Genomic DNA, 13612 nt, shown 5'->3' with positions numbered 1-13612 from the left:
TGACAGACAGGACTCAGCTGCTTAGATGCACAGACCTTGAAGCTATATATGGCAAATCTATAGTGTTGGCATGTGCCTTTTTACCATACCGTAGCCTCTGGATAACTTTATTCCTAGAGCTAAGCACGGACCCTAAAGTCATTATATACACTGTGCTTAAGACTCAGTGGATTGTTAACCTGCTGGCAAAACATCTTCTAGGAACGTGCCACACTGAACACCCTGTTTCTAGTTGCCTTCTTAGCCAAAGTGGAAGCAGACTGTATTGTGGCTTAGTCTTTGTGTGTATATAAATGTGAAGATATGTATCTAGATTACATAGAAAACATGCATATAGGGAAGGCACAGATCGCCCTGGAAAGGTTAATTTTTGAGTACTTGTCTTTGTAATCTTAGTGTTCAGCTATGTGGCATGAGCTCAACCTCAGTTCCTGCTTTGCAAATTTGTTCTCATGCTTTGTCTTTCAGCAGGGCTTTCAGTTGAAGTATTTGACTTATGTAACCCAATGAAAAATTGCAAATATCTTGTCACCAGCATTCCCAGCTCCTGTTTCATTGTAACTGGTGGACTTTTTAAAGCTCCAACTTACAGAAGTATGTTATTATTTGTGGGAGGATGTTAAAAAAACAACCTATATGCTTCTGGAGAAAACTTTGAAATATGATATAGCTTTAAACACTGAAATCTGAAAGCATAAAAATTGTTCAGAATGTAAGTCTTATTTATTAATCTCATTATTTTGAAAAATTCAACTAATCTTTACAGTCTGGGGAGTGTTGGTACTGTTAGGAATTGGACATCCATTTTCTGGACTCTTAAAATGTGAGTGTCTTGGAGAGGATGTGAGCTGTTTCTGAAGTCTACACCTGTGGATGGGGGAGTATTTGGGTCCTAGAGAGTACAGAAGTTGGTGGGTTGCATATGTGAGTTTAATGTTGGGAGATTGTTCTGGTGCCTTTTTGTGCTGTGAACAGAGAACTAGGGTTGTTAAGTCCTGTGTGTGGAGGTTGTTGGTGGAGAAAAACTATTGGCGGGTTGTGCAGGGTTTATTCCTGTGTAAATAAGGGTGTTGGTGGGCAGTAGCAGTGAGATCTTTCCTTGTATGTTGCAAGAGTCTTTGTCCTCCCAATATGTGAGGGAGATGTTAGAAGGGTCATGCAGAAAATGTCTGTCCCTGTTTATCACATCATTTGTGACAGTGATAAGTGTCCCTGCATGTGGAAATGTGCAGGTTTGGGGAGGATTGTTCTGGGGTGCTTGTCTTTGCATGTGGAGAAGGTACAAGTTTGAGGGAAACAGTGCCAGGGGTGCCTGTCCCTGCGTGTCAAGAAGGCTAAATGGGGCAGGGGAAAAGCATGCATTGCACAAGGGCTATTTCTGGATAAATTCACCCCTCACCCAATCACTCCCATCTTGACAAAAAGATAGCATACAAGGATGCTACCTGAAAAAAGTGTGCACACATGAGGGAGCAATACTGGGCTGGGAATCCCACAGGGGCCACCCTAGGGAGAAACGCTGAGTACAGCAGAGAGTTATCCTCCACCCCGAGTTTAGGGGGGAACCGGAAAGACACTGCTCCCCTTTCAGCACACGCATAATGGAGTGGGATAGGAGGAATGGATTACGCGAAACCAATCCCATATCTCGAGAGAGGCAAGGATATAGATCTGAGTGTATGTATACACACAGTGCGCATGCGCTATATGCATGACACGCTCACTCGGCTTCATTCGGTCCGCACTCGGCTATTTCCGTCTCTTTGTTTTAAACTCTGAGTCGGAATATTGGGGGGGGAGGAGGAAAGACAGAAAGTATTTTTTTTCTTATCTTTTTTTTTTTTTGAGGGGGTAGGGAAAAAAATAAAAGGGGAACTGGAAGGAAAAGGGGACGGGAATTAATCCCCTGAAGATAAAAGATTCCTGCTCCTCCCCCTTCTCTTAGCGGCTGAGCACAGCGTTGCTCCTCTCCTCTCCTCTCCTCTCCTCTTCCCGTCGCTGCTATTTGTTGACAGGTCAGTCTGCCGCCCTCCAGTGCGGGGGGGGGGGGGGGGGGGGGGGCGAACGGGACGGACACGACACGATACGATATGATACAACACCGGGTCGGGTGTGTGGCAGGCTGTGCTTGAACTTTTTGTGATGCAGAAAATGCACGTTATTGTCTCGGTGGGTTCGGTGTTTGTTTTGTTTTGGTTTTTTTTTTTTCTCCTTAACCCCCCTTCCTTTTTCGTGCTTAAGGGTAGCTTCTGCCTACCAAGGGGAAAGGTGTCTTTTCCTTTAAAAACCCCCACAAACTTCTACCCTACCTTTTTTCTCCCCCTTCTGTTTTCACCCCTCCCTTTCCTATTTTAACTATTAAGCTTCCTGGCTTCCGGAGGAGTGGTAACGCTTCTTTCTTTCCGGGTGCCTGGTCAGTATATCCCTGTGTCCTGCCAACAGGCTCTAGTCCTCAGGTTTGCATGGAGACCTCGTATTACTGTGGGTTGGTTTAGGTGTGTAGTTCAGCAGGGTGATAAGGAACGTTTGTGGGGAGGTGGTGGTGGGGTTTGGATGAGAGCTGAGTCGCATTCAGAGAGCTTCCTCCACCCCTATTAATGGTTTTGCATTGATTAAACCCCCACTGTTGGGAGGGGGAGGGAATCTGTCTCTAGTCAGAATGGAGTGGGCGTATTCCTTGCTAAATGACCTCAATTATACGGATGTGGGGTTTTGATGCTGTGTATGGCTTAGGTTTTCAAGTCCTGGGAGAAGTAGGAATTGAAGTAGCGCTGGTAGATTAAAAAAGGAATGTTTGTGGTTTGCATTACCCCCCCCCCCCCCCCCCCCCCCCCAGCATTGGTTGAACGATGTAGTCTTCTACTACCAAGTTCTGTTTTCTACAAATGTTGAATTTGTCAGTGACTTGTGGTGCTATGGAATAACGTGGCAGTCGGTCTCTTGTTGAAAAGTAATTGATTTTGCTTCAGAATGTCCTATGAAGAAACTGCAGGAGACTTAATACTTTAATACTGTGGTTGTATAATACTCGGATGCACTGTGCTAGTTCACATATATTTTTGTTTTGGGAAATGTTGTATACTCTGTGTATGCATAGTCTCAAATCGGTTTAGTCACTTTTTTTTGCCCTCTGGATGTGAAATATGGGTGACTGAGAAACCGAGATCTAGAAATTCTGTTTGATTACCCAGGTGTGCTCTAGAATGTTCCTTTAGAAGTGTTTTGCTTTGGTATTTTTCAGGAGTCCTACATAATTGCCTACCTATGTTTCTTAGAATTAAAGCTGTGGATGAGAAGGTTAAAATAAAAAAAAATCAGATGCTATTTAAATACAACATTCATTCTAACTCTGAAATCTTATGTGCATAATGATCCTTCTGGACTAAAGTAATTTTAGACCAAAATGTTGGATTCTCCAGGAAGCTACTTCAGGAATATATTAAAAATATTTGCATGGAAACTTTAAGGTAGATATGATCTGTAAAGCGGATGTACATTTTGAAAAACACTGCAAATGTAATGAGATCTTGCAAGAATGCGAGTGTAGAATATTCTTGTTTGTTCATATGTGTATATATAACTCTTCATCCTTTTATATTGGGATAGTGGTCTGACTGGTACATAGTTTGAGACAGAGATACTAAATGGAAGCCTTTATCAGCAGTATTTGGTGATGCAATGGATTTCAGAATGTTGATATTCTTGAATGTCCTGTGGATTAAACTGTTTCCTTTTTGATATTACTAGTGTCGTCCCAAAAATCGGGGTTCGTTTACCCGGTGTGCAAAATGCCAATATACACACAGAGCAGAGGTATTTCATTGCATATTTGCGCAGATATGGGTGCCTGTCTCGAGACAGCACACCTAGCTTTCAAATTAAGTTATTTATACACAAAGCATTAACATATTCAACCTCCTAATACATATGCAGTATTCTTCTATTAAATGATTGGTTAAAATCTCTTTGCCTAGCATGTAAATTAGTACGCATGCTTAGTTGTTCTTCTTCAACTTCATCATTTGAGTTGGTGGTATAATTGGGGTAGGTGGTCCGTGAGTCGGTGGTCGCGATCTCCCCCTGCCGGAATTGCCTTTCCCCTAGTTTCCTACTTTTTTGGCAGATCTAAGCGGTTCTTCATGGTTTACTAACTAGACTAGTAATACATCAGTTAAAGTTCTGCTTTCGACAGCCACATCCTGCTTATTAGACAAAGGTACATTGTCTAAGTTCCTATGGAGATAGGGTAGGGCTCTACAGTGGATTTCTATAGCAGCATCAACATTATGTGAATCGTATACTTACATTTGATTATTAGAACACTAGTAAAAAGGGTTGAGTAACAGTTCAAACTACCCCCTTGTGCTGGGATAGGTACTCTATCAGGTTTGAAGGGAGGCCAGAGAAAACTGACTTAGGAATGTCAGATTAGAATGTCTGATTGAAATAAGTTAACAGCTAGACAGACGCTGCCTGATTCCAGAATCTATTACTTGGTACAGGACTTGTATTGGAGTCCTGTCTCTAGGGTAAATTAATAATTTTAATAAAAGATTTTGGGAAGATGAAAGTCATGGCTCACAGACTTTGTTATAAATGTACTTGCTATGCTGAAGTAGTTAATGCAATCAAAGGGTGGAGAGGGTGGGGTTGCATTGCATTAAAACCAGCCCTTGCTGTTGTGATATGTACTGTTGTATTTTGTTGTTGATTGAAACAGATACTGTATGCAGCAGTTCCTACTGTAGTCTATTTTGAAGAGCTGAGGAAAAACTTGCTGTTCTTCAAATCAGATTTCTGTTAAGTTAATCTTCTGAATAAATACTTCTGTATTTAAACTGCTAGCATATAAAATATTCCTTGTGGTGAGAATTTAGGAGATGGAAAAAGTTTACTTGCTATTGAAGATTTGAATGAAACTTGTCATTACAAAGGTCTGAAAGTCTTACAGGCATGTTGCAGGACAGAATAAAAGAGCAATGACTTGATAGGTAATGTCACTTTCCTACCAGAAAGAAAACTTTAAATAAAGTGAAAGTTGAGTTGTTTCTGAGGGGTAAAGTCTTTCTGAATGACCTATTACTTAAAAACCAACCAAACAAAAAAACCACCACACCAAAACAAACAAACAACCCCCACAAACAAAAAACCAAAAAACCCCCCTTGTTTTTTAGCTTCGTTACCATGCAAACTCTAAAATGTCTCCTTTCATAGAGTTCAAGAGTCTATAGGAATAGATACGTCTACTTCAGAGAACTACTCTTATTCTTTTTTTTTTTTTTTGAAACCTACCTTGTATAGTAAGAGCTCATCAAATTGCACTTGCTTTTTGAAGCACTTGACACAATTTATTTTAGGAGATGATTCTTTATAGTGGCAAATGTAATTTGCAAATGTTGTCTCTAGGTACAGGCTAGTTGAAAAAAGTGAATTTGCTATGAGCAGCTTAGTTCATTTAGAAGGGCATAGTTAAATAACAATTTATGTTATCATTAGGGGCTTCTTTTTAAAAGAAAAAAAAAAAGGAAAAAAAAGAAAAAACAATTGCAAAAAAAAAAACCAACCCCACAACCCCTAAACACTCCCCCCAGCTATTGATAGTCAACCTGTCATTCCTCATACTTGTGAATGATTTGTGCTATGTTTTGCAGAGGGATAAAGAAATAGAATTCTTAAGTGTTTTCTGTAAAATAATAACAAAAATAAATTGATGGCTGAATAAAGGTAGAGAAGGGACCTAAATAAGTGTGTGAGACGGTATGGTGAGCTCAAGACTTAACTGTTCTGGTTAGCTTTTGGCAACCAGTCATGTAGCAATGACTGCCTCTTGCCTAGCTTGTAGTTAGGTGATGTGGAGTCAGCTGGGGAAAGTGTTGAGGAGATTTGGGTGAGAAGTGGAGATGCCAAGGGTGGGTATACTGGTGGTACTATGACTGAGGAAAGTAAAGGCACAAATGCAAAGGAGACCAGGCTCTTTCAGTTCTGTTGCTCATGGAACAACTTGTTTGCACAGATGAAAAAATGGTTGAGTTTGAAAGTGATGGGAAGGGAATTCCTGATATCCTCGTATGTTTGGGTCGCTGTTAACCATTTCACATTTTAACCTTGTGACTGACGCTAACATTAAAACTGACAATATGTAAAACCTCTTATTTTAGTGGCAGTAACTACCATTATTAGGTGAAATGGAGGGTGTATTTGCTTTGTGAATAGCATAGTAAGGTGGGAAACAATTGTGTGTGTGTCTGGGGGAATGTGTGCTGAGCAGTATGTGCTTAAGAGCAATTTTTTCTTTCCAGGTTACTGGAACAAAGACTTAACTGTTGACTTGTGAACAATTATTTAGTTCATAAATTAAACTGAGAATTTTTTTTTTCCACCCTTATGTATTGCCGTGGTTTAACCCCAGCTGGCAACTAAGCACCACACAGCCGCTCGCTCACTTCCCCCCCGGTAGGATGGAGGAGAACTGGAAGGGTAAAAGTGAGAAAACTCGTGGGTTGAGATGAGAACAGTTTAATAATTAAAAAGAAATAATGATAAATTAGAAGGAAAAGAGGGGAAAAAATAACAGAGAGGAAAATAAAACCTAAGAAAGACAAGTGATGCAAATGAAAACAATTGCTCACCACCAACCAACCAATGCCCAGCAAGTCCCCAAGCAGTGGCCACCCCACCAACCTACCCCCCAGTTTATATACTGAGCATGATGTCATATGGTATGGAATAGCCCTTTGGCCAGTTTGGGTCAGCTATCCTGGCTGTGCCCCCTCCCATTTTCTTGTGTACCTGGCAGAGCATGGGAAGCTGAAAAGCCCTTGACTAGTTTAAGCATTACTTAACACACTGATGTTTTAGTTGTTGCTATCAACATTATTCTCGTACTAAATCCAAAACACGGCCCAATACCAGCTACTAAGAAGAAAATAAACTCTATCCCAGGCAAAACCAGGACATGTATGTTTTAGGTGTTGTTAAGTAGTGCTTAGACAGAGTCAAGGCCTTTTCAGCTTCCCATGCTCTGCCAGGTGCCCAAGAAGCTGGGAGGGGGCACAGCCAGGATAGTTGATCCAAACTGGTCAAAGGGCTATTCCATACCATATGACGTCATGCTCAGTATATAAACTGGGGGGAACTGGCTGGGGGGCAGTGACCGCTGCTCGGGAACTGGCTGGGGGGCAGTGACCGCTGCTCGGGGACTGGCTGGGCATCAGTTGGTGGGTGGTGAGCGGTGGCATCACTTGCGTGTTTTCTTGTTGGTCCCCCCCCCCCCCCCCCCCCCCCCTCCCGTTTTTTGTTTCTCTCTGTCTCTCTCCTGTTTTCCTTTCCATTACAATTTATTAGATTTCAATTTCAATTATTAAACTGTTCTTATCTCAACCCACGAGTTTTCTTACTTTTGCTCTTCCAATTCTCTCCCCCATCCCACCGGGTGGGGGAGGGTGAGCGAGCGGCTGTGTGGTGCTTGGTTGCCACCTCGGGTTAAAACACGACAGCCCTTTTCAGTGCCTAATGTGGGATACGAAGGGTTTGAGATAATAACAGATTAACCAGAGCGTATTAACGAATTTAGATCTGTTAACAGTTAGCGGTCACGATAGTGATTCATCTGTTCTTGATACTGGTTTACCTGATATGCCCCATAGTTTGTTTTTATGGGTGGTGGTGTTCTCTTTTCCTTGCTGTAGCTGTTAAAGATTGGCATTGTTTTTTGCAGTTTGCTGTGCTCTGCAGTGATTAGTGATGTTTGGCCTTGAGCTTAATCTGCTATTTGGGCTTTGTACTGAAGCCATTACTGTATGTCAGGTACCACCTCGTGGAGACAACTAGCAATTATACCTCTTCCTCTGAGAGGTTTTTAATGGAGGAAATGCAGAATGGCACCTTTGCTACCTTCTTCTATGATGTTTCCTCCTTCATTACAATAACTTTTCAGTATCTTGAACATCCTTGGGTAGTTCAGATCCTTCTATTGCTATTGCTTGGGAATATTGTTTTGGTTTTGTCTAAGGTTAATAAGCAATTTAAGAATATCATCCAGAGATCTGCCCCGAGACTGGATAGTTATGAGTGGCAGGGTGTGTGGGATAGCATGGGCAAACGCCTAGGACGGTGGGCACCTCCAGTATTTTGGAACTTCACCCCTGAACAAGTGCAGAATCCTGAAAAACTAGTAGAATATTTGGAAAAAGTATGCTGTCACCCTGGCAATTCTAGGGAGATAGAAATCACTGCAATTTGCTGGGGCCTGGCCCATGCCTACCAAGCCCTGTTCAACACTATTCAGAACCCTCAAGGGGAAGAGAAGGTGTCTGGATCTGACAACAAAGCAACGGGCACCACGACTACTCCAACCCCAGTGGCAGGCACTGCAGCTGAACCAGAGAACCAACCCATGCTGGTATCAGTCACCCCTATACACAAGAAGAAATACACAAGAAAATCAGCTCGTTTAGTTGAGGGATGAAGATGAACCAGGGCCATCATGAGAACAGGAGGAGGAAAGAGGCAGAAGCATAAATGAGATGGTAACGACCCAATCCCTATCCGTGAGTGAGCCGCAAGATAAGCAAAAAGATTTAGGCCATTGTCCAGGCAAGCACATTCTCACCTGGCTGCTCTGATGCTGGGATAATGGGGCCAGTAGCCTGGAATTAGAGGGTAAGGAAGCCAAACAGCTGGGATCCCTTTCTAGGGAAGGGGGCATTGACAAAGCAATTGGAAAAGGGGCACCAGCCCTCAGCCTCTGGAGGTGACTCCTGTCAGCTATGAAGGAAAGATATCCCTTCAAGGAAGATGTTATATATCGCCCAGGCAAATGGACCACCACGGAGAGAGGTATCCAGTACCTGAGGGAATTAGCCATGCTGGAGGTGGTTTATGGTGACCTGAACAACGAGCAGTTATCCAAAGATCCAGATGAAGTCCAGTGCACACGACCCATGTGGCAGAACTTGGTACGGAGCGCACCAGTGTTGCATGCAAACCTGTTGGTAGTAATGACCTGGAAAGACGGAGAGGAACCAATTATCAATGAACTGGCTGGCCAACTCTGACAATATGAACGGTCTTCCTCCCTACAGGCCTGCATCTTGGCTGTGGAGAAACTGCTGGACATACTAGCTGAGAAACTGTCCCAGGAGTTCCAGCAACTCAAGGAGGATATGTCCTGCTCCCCACCTGTACGGACCAGTATCTCAGCTATTAGCAGTCAGCATTCCTCTGCTCAAGAGAGAGGATATAGAGGGTACACACCACGGGGCACCCTATGGTTTTACTTGCGTGACCATGGTGAAGACATGAGAAAGTGGGATGGGAAACCTACCTCCACCCTAGAGGCGCAGGTACGTGGGTTGCAAGGAAAAACAATCACCAAAGGGGGTTCTTCCAGGAAAATTGCTGCTCCGGTTTCCAGTGGACAGTTCCCCAGAGGGAGTAGAAGGGCTGATATTACTCCTGAATTGTATGTACAAGGAGTGGGTAATGAATACTATGACCAGGACTAGAGGGGCCCTGCCTCCAGCCAGGTGGAGGAAAGGGACAACCGGGTTTACTGGACTGTGTGGATTCAATGGCCTGGGACATTGGACCCACAGGAGTATAAGGCTCTAGTGGACACCGGTGCACAGTGTATGCTAATGCCATCAAGCTATACAGGGGCAGAACCCATCTGTATTTCTGGAGAGACAGGGGGCTCCCAACAGCTAACTGTATTGGAGGCCGAAGTGACCCTAACTGGGAATGAGTGGCAAAAGCAACCCATTGTGACTGGCCCAGAGGCTCCGTGCATCCTTGGCCTAGACTACCTCAGGAGAGGGTATGTCAAGGACCCAAAAGGGTACTGGTGAGATTTTGGTATAGCTGCCTTGGAGATGGAGGAAATTAAACAGCTGTCCACCCTGCCCGGTCTTTCGGAGGACCCTTCTGTTGTGGGGTTGCTGAGGGTTGAAGAACAACAGGTGCCGATTGCTACCACAACAGTGCACCGGAGGCAATATCGCACCAACCGAGACTCCCTGATTCCCATCCATAAGCTGATTTGTCGACTGGAGAGCCAAGGAGTGATCAGTAAGACTAGTTCACCTTTTAACGGTCCCATATGGCCAGTGCAAAAGTCTAATGGAGAGTGGAGACTAACAGTAGACTATCATGGCCTGGATGAAGTCACGCTGCTGCTGAGTGCTGCTGTGCCGGACATGCTGGAACTTCAATACGAACTGGAGTCAAAAGCAGCCAAATGGTATGCTACAATTGATATCGCTAATGCATTTTTCTCAATCCCTTTGGCAGCAGAGTGCAGGCCACAGTTTGCTTTCACTTGGAGGGGCGTCCAGTACACTTGGAATCGACTGCCCCAGGGGTGGAAACACAGCCCTACCATTTGCCATGGGCTGATCCAGACAGCACTGGAACAGGGTGAAGCTCCAGAACATCTGAAATATATTGATGACATCATCGTATGGAGCAATACAGCAGAAGAAGTTTTTGAGAAAGGGAAGAAAATAGTCCAGATCCTCCTGAAAGCCGGTTTTGCCATAAAGCAAAGTAAGGTCAAGGGACCTGCACAGGAGATCCAGTTTTTAGGAATAAAATGGCAAGATGGATGTCATCAGATCCCAATGGATGTGATGAACAAAATAACAGTCATGTCTCCACCAACTAGCAAAAAGGAAACACAAGTTTTCCCAGGCATTGTGGGTTTTTGGAGAATGTATATTCCAAACTACAGTCTGATCATAAGCCCTCTCTACCACGTGACCCAGAAGAAGAACAATTTCAAATGGGCCCCTGAGCAATGACAAGCCTTTGAACAAACTAAATGGGAGATAGTTCATGCAGTAGCCCTTGGGCCAGTCCGGGCAGGGCAAGACGTAAACAATGTGCTCTACACCGCAGCTGGGGAGAATGGCCCTACCTGGAGCCTCTGGCAGAAAGCACCAGGGGAGACTCGAGGTCGACCCTTAGGGTTTTGGAGTCAGGGATACAGAGGATCTGAGGCCCGCTATACTCCAACTGAAAAAGAGATATTGGCAGCATATGAAGGGGTTCGAGCTGCTTTGGAAGTGGTTGGTACTGAAGCACAGCTCCTCCTGGCACCCCGACTGTCGGTGCTGGGCAGGATGTTCAAAGGGAGGGTCCCCTGTACACATCATGCAACTGATGCTACGTGGAGTAAGTGGGTTGCACTGATCGCACAACGGGCACGAATAGGAAATCCCAGTTGCCCAGGAATCTTGGAAGTGGTCATGGACTGGCCAGAAGGCAAAGATTTTGGAATATCGCCAGAGGAGGAGGTGATGCGTATGCTGAGGAGGCCCCACTGTAGAATAAACTACCAGAAAATGAGAAGCAATATGCCCTGTTCACTGATGGGTCCTATCGTATTGTGGGAGGTGGAAGGCTGCTGTATGGAGTCCTATACGACAAGTAGCAGAAACTGCTGAAGGAGAAGGGGAAATGAGCCAATTTGCAGAAGTGAAGGCCATCCAGGTGGCTTTAGACATTGCTGAATGAGAAAAGTGGCCAGTGCTCTATCTCTATACTGACTCATGGATGGTGGCAAATGCCCTGTGGGGGTGGTTACAGCAATGGAAGCAGAGCAACTGGCAGCACAGAGGCAACCCCATCTGGGCTGCAGCATTGTGGCAAGATATTGCTGCTTGGGAAGAGAACCTGGCTGTAAAAGTATGTCACGTAGATGCTCACGTACCCAAGAGTCAGGGCACTGAGGAACATCAGCACAACCAGCAGGTGCATCAGGCTGCTAAGATTGAAGTGGCTCAGGTGGATCTGGACTGGCAACATAAGGGTGAATTATTTATAGCTAGGTGGGCCCATGACCCCTCAGGCCATCAAGGAAGAGATGCAACATATAGATGGGCTTGTGATGGAGGGGTGGACTTGACCATGGGCACTATTGCACAGGTTATCCATGAATGTGAAACATGCGCTGCAATCAAACAAGCCAAGGGGTTAAAGCCTCTGTGGTATGGAGGACGATGGCTGAAATATAAATATGGGGAGGTGTGGCGGATCGATTATATCACACTCCCACAAACCCGCCAAGGCAAGTGCCATGTGCTTACAATGGTGGAAGCAACCACCGGATGGCTGGAAACATATCCCATGCCGCCTCCTGGAACACTATCCTGGGCCTTGAAAAGCAAGTCCTATGGCGACGTGGCACCCCAGAAAGAATTGAGTCAGACAAGGGGACTCATTTCCGAAACAACCTCATAGACACCTGGGCCAAAGGGCATGGCATTGAGTGGGTATATCACATCCCCTATCACACATCAGCCTCTGGGAAAATTGAACGATACAATGGACTGTTAAAGACTACACTGCGAGCAATGGGTGGTGGGACATTCAAACATCGGGATACACATTTAGCAAAGGCCACCTGGTTAGTCAACACTAGGGGATCTGTCAATCGAGCTGGCCCTGCCCAATCAAAACTTTTATGCACTGTAGAAGGGGATAAAGTCCCTGTAGTGCACACAAAAAATATGCTGGGGAAGACAGTCTGGGTTATTCCTGCCTTGGGTAAAAGCAAGCCCATTTGTGGGATTGCTTTTGCTCAAGGACCTGGGTGTCCTTGGCGGGTAATGCGAAAGAATAGGCAAGTCTGATGTGTACCTCAAGGGGATTTGATTTTGGGTGAGAATAGCCAATGAACTAAATGGTATGATGTTAATTGCTATATAATACTGTATGTCATCACTTTTATGGTTGCTATACACCATATCAATGGTATTACAGTAAGAATCACCCAGATTAATGAAGAATGAACTTTGATGAAACCAAGGAAAGTGCAGCAGTGATGGAACCAGAACTGGCTTCAGCATGCAACAATCCAACACCACACACCATCTCTCCTGCTCTGAAGGACTGTTATGACAGATGGAGCCCAAACTCATGGACTAAATGAACTCAACGGACATTTTAGAGGGAATGGCCTGTAGACCAAGGGAATGATATCTGTGTGTATATTTCAAAAGACAGGGAAAGTGGTGGTGATTAACTGGAATGTATTGCAAAGGGTAGAACCTGGGCATGACGTAGATGGTCTAGAATAAGGAGTGGATACTGTCCTGGTTTCAGCTGGGATGGAGTTATTTTTCTTCCTAGTATCATAGAATCACAGAATCGCACAGGTTGGAAAAGACCTTTAAGATCATCGAGTCCAACCATTAACCTAGCACTACCAAGACCACGACTGTACCATGTCCCTAAGCACCTCATCCAAACGTCCTTTAAATACTTCCAGGGATGGTGACTCAACCACTTCCCTGGGCAGCCTGTGCAATGCTTGATAACCCTTTCAGTGAAGTAAAATTTCCTAATATCCAGTCTAAACCTCCCCTGGTGCAACTTGAGGCCATTTCCTCTTGTCCTATCCGTTGTTACCTGGGAGAAGAGACCGACACCCACCTCTCTACAACCTCCTTTCAGGTAGTTGTAGAGAGCAATAAGGTCTCCCCTCAGCCTCCTTTTCTCCAGGCTAAACAATCCCAGTTCCCTCAGCCACTCCTCATAAGACTTATTCTCTAGACCCTTCACCAGCTTCGTTGCCCTTCTTTGGACACACTCCAGCACCTCAATGTCTCTC

General features: G+C 44.6%; 1 protein-coding gene across 7 annotated transcripts in view; it reads left to right on the top strand.

Annotated features, from left to right (window-relative positions):
- The first annotated feature begins 1723 nt into the window (after positions 1 to 1723).
- The window catches only part of LOC142403083 (polycomb group RING finger protein 3-like), a 175151-nt gene continuing 163262 nt past the window's right edge, over positions 1724 to 13612 (top strand). For 6 of the 7 annotated variants that reach the window (XM_075489248.1, XM_075489250.1, XM_075489247.1 and 3 more), the window contains exon 1: positions 1724 to 2015. The gene's annotated coding sequence lies outside the window, so the exon portion shown is untranslated. Of the gene's footprint in view, positions 2016 to 2095; positions 2170 to 13612 lie in introns of those variants that run through there. The other variant, XM_075489245.1, reaches the window with a different exon arrangement.

This window comes from Mycteria americana (assembly GCF_035582795.1).
Source record: "Mycteria americana isolate JAX WOST 10 ecotype Jacksonville Zoo and Gardens chromosome W unlocalized genomic scaffold, USCA_MyAme_1.0 Scaffold_33, whole genome shotgun sequence".
Lineage (NCBI taxonomy): Eukaryota > Metazoa > Chordata > Aves > Ciconiiformes > Ciconiidae > Mycteria > Mycteria americana.
Note: the sequence above shows the minus strand (reverse complement) of the source record. Positions and strands in the feature narration are given on the sequence as shown.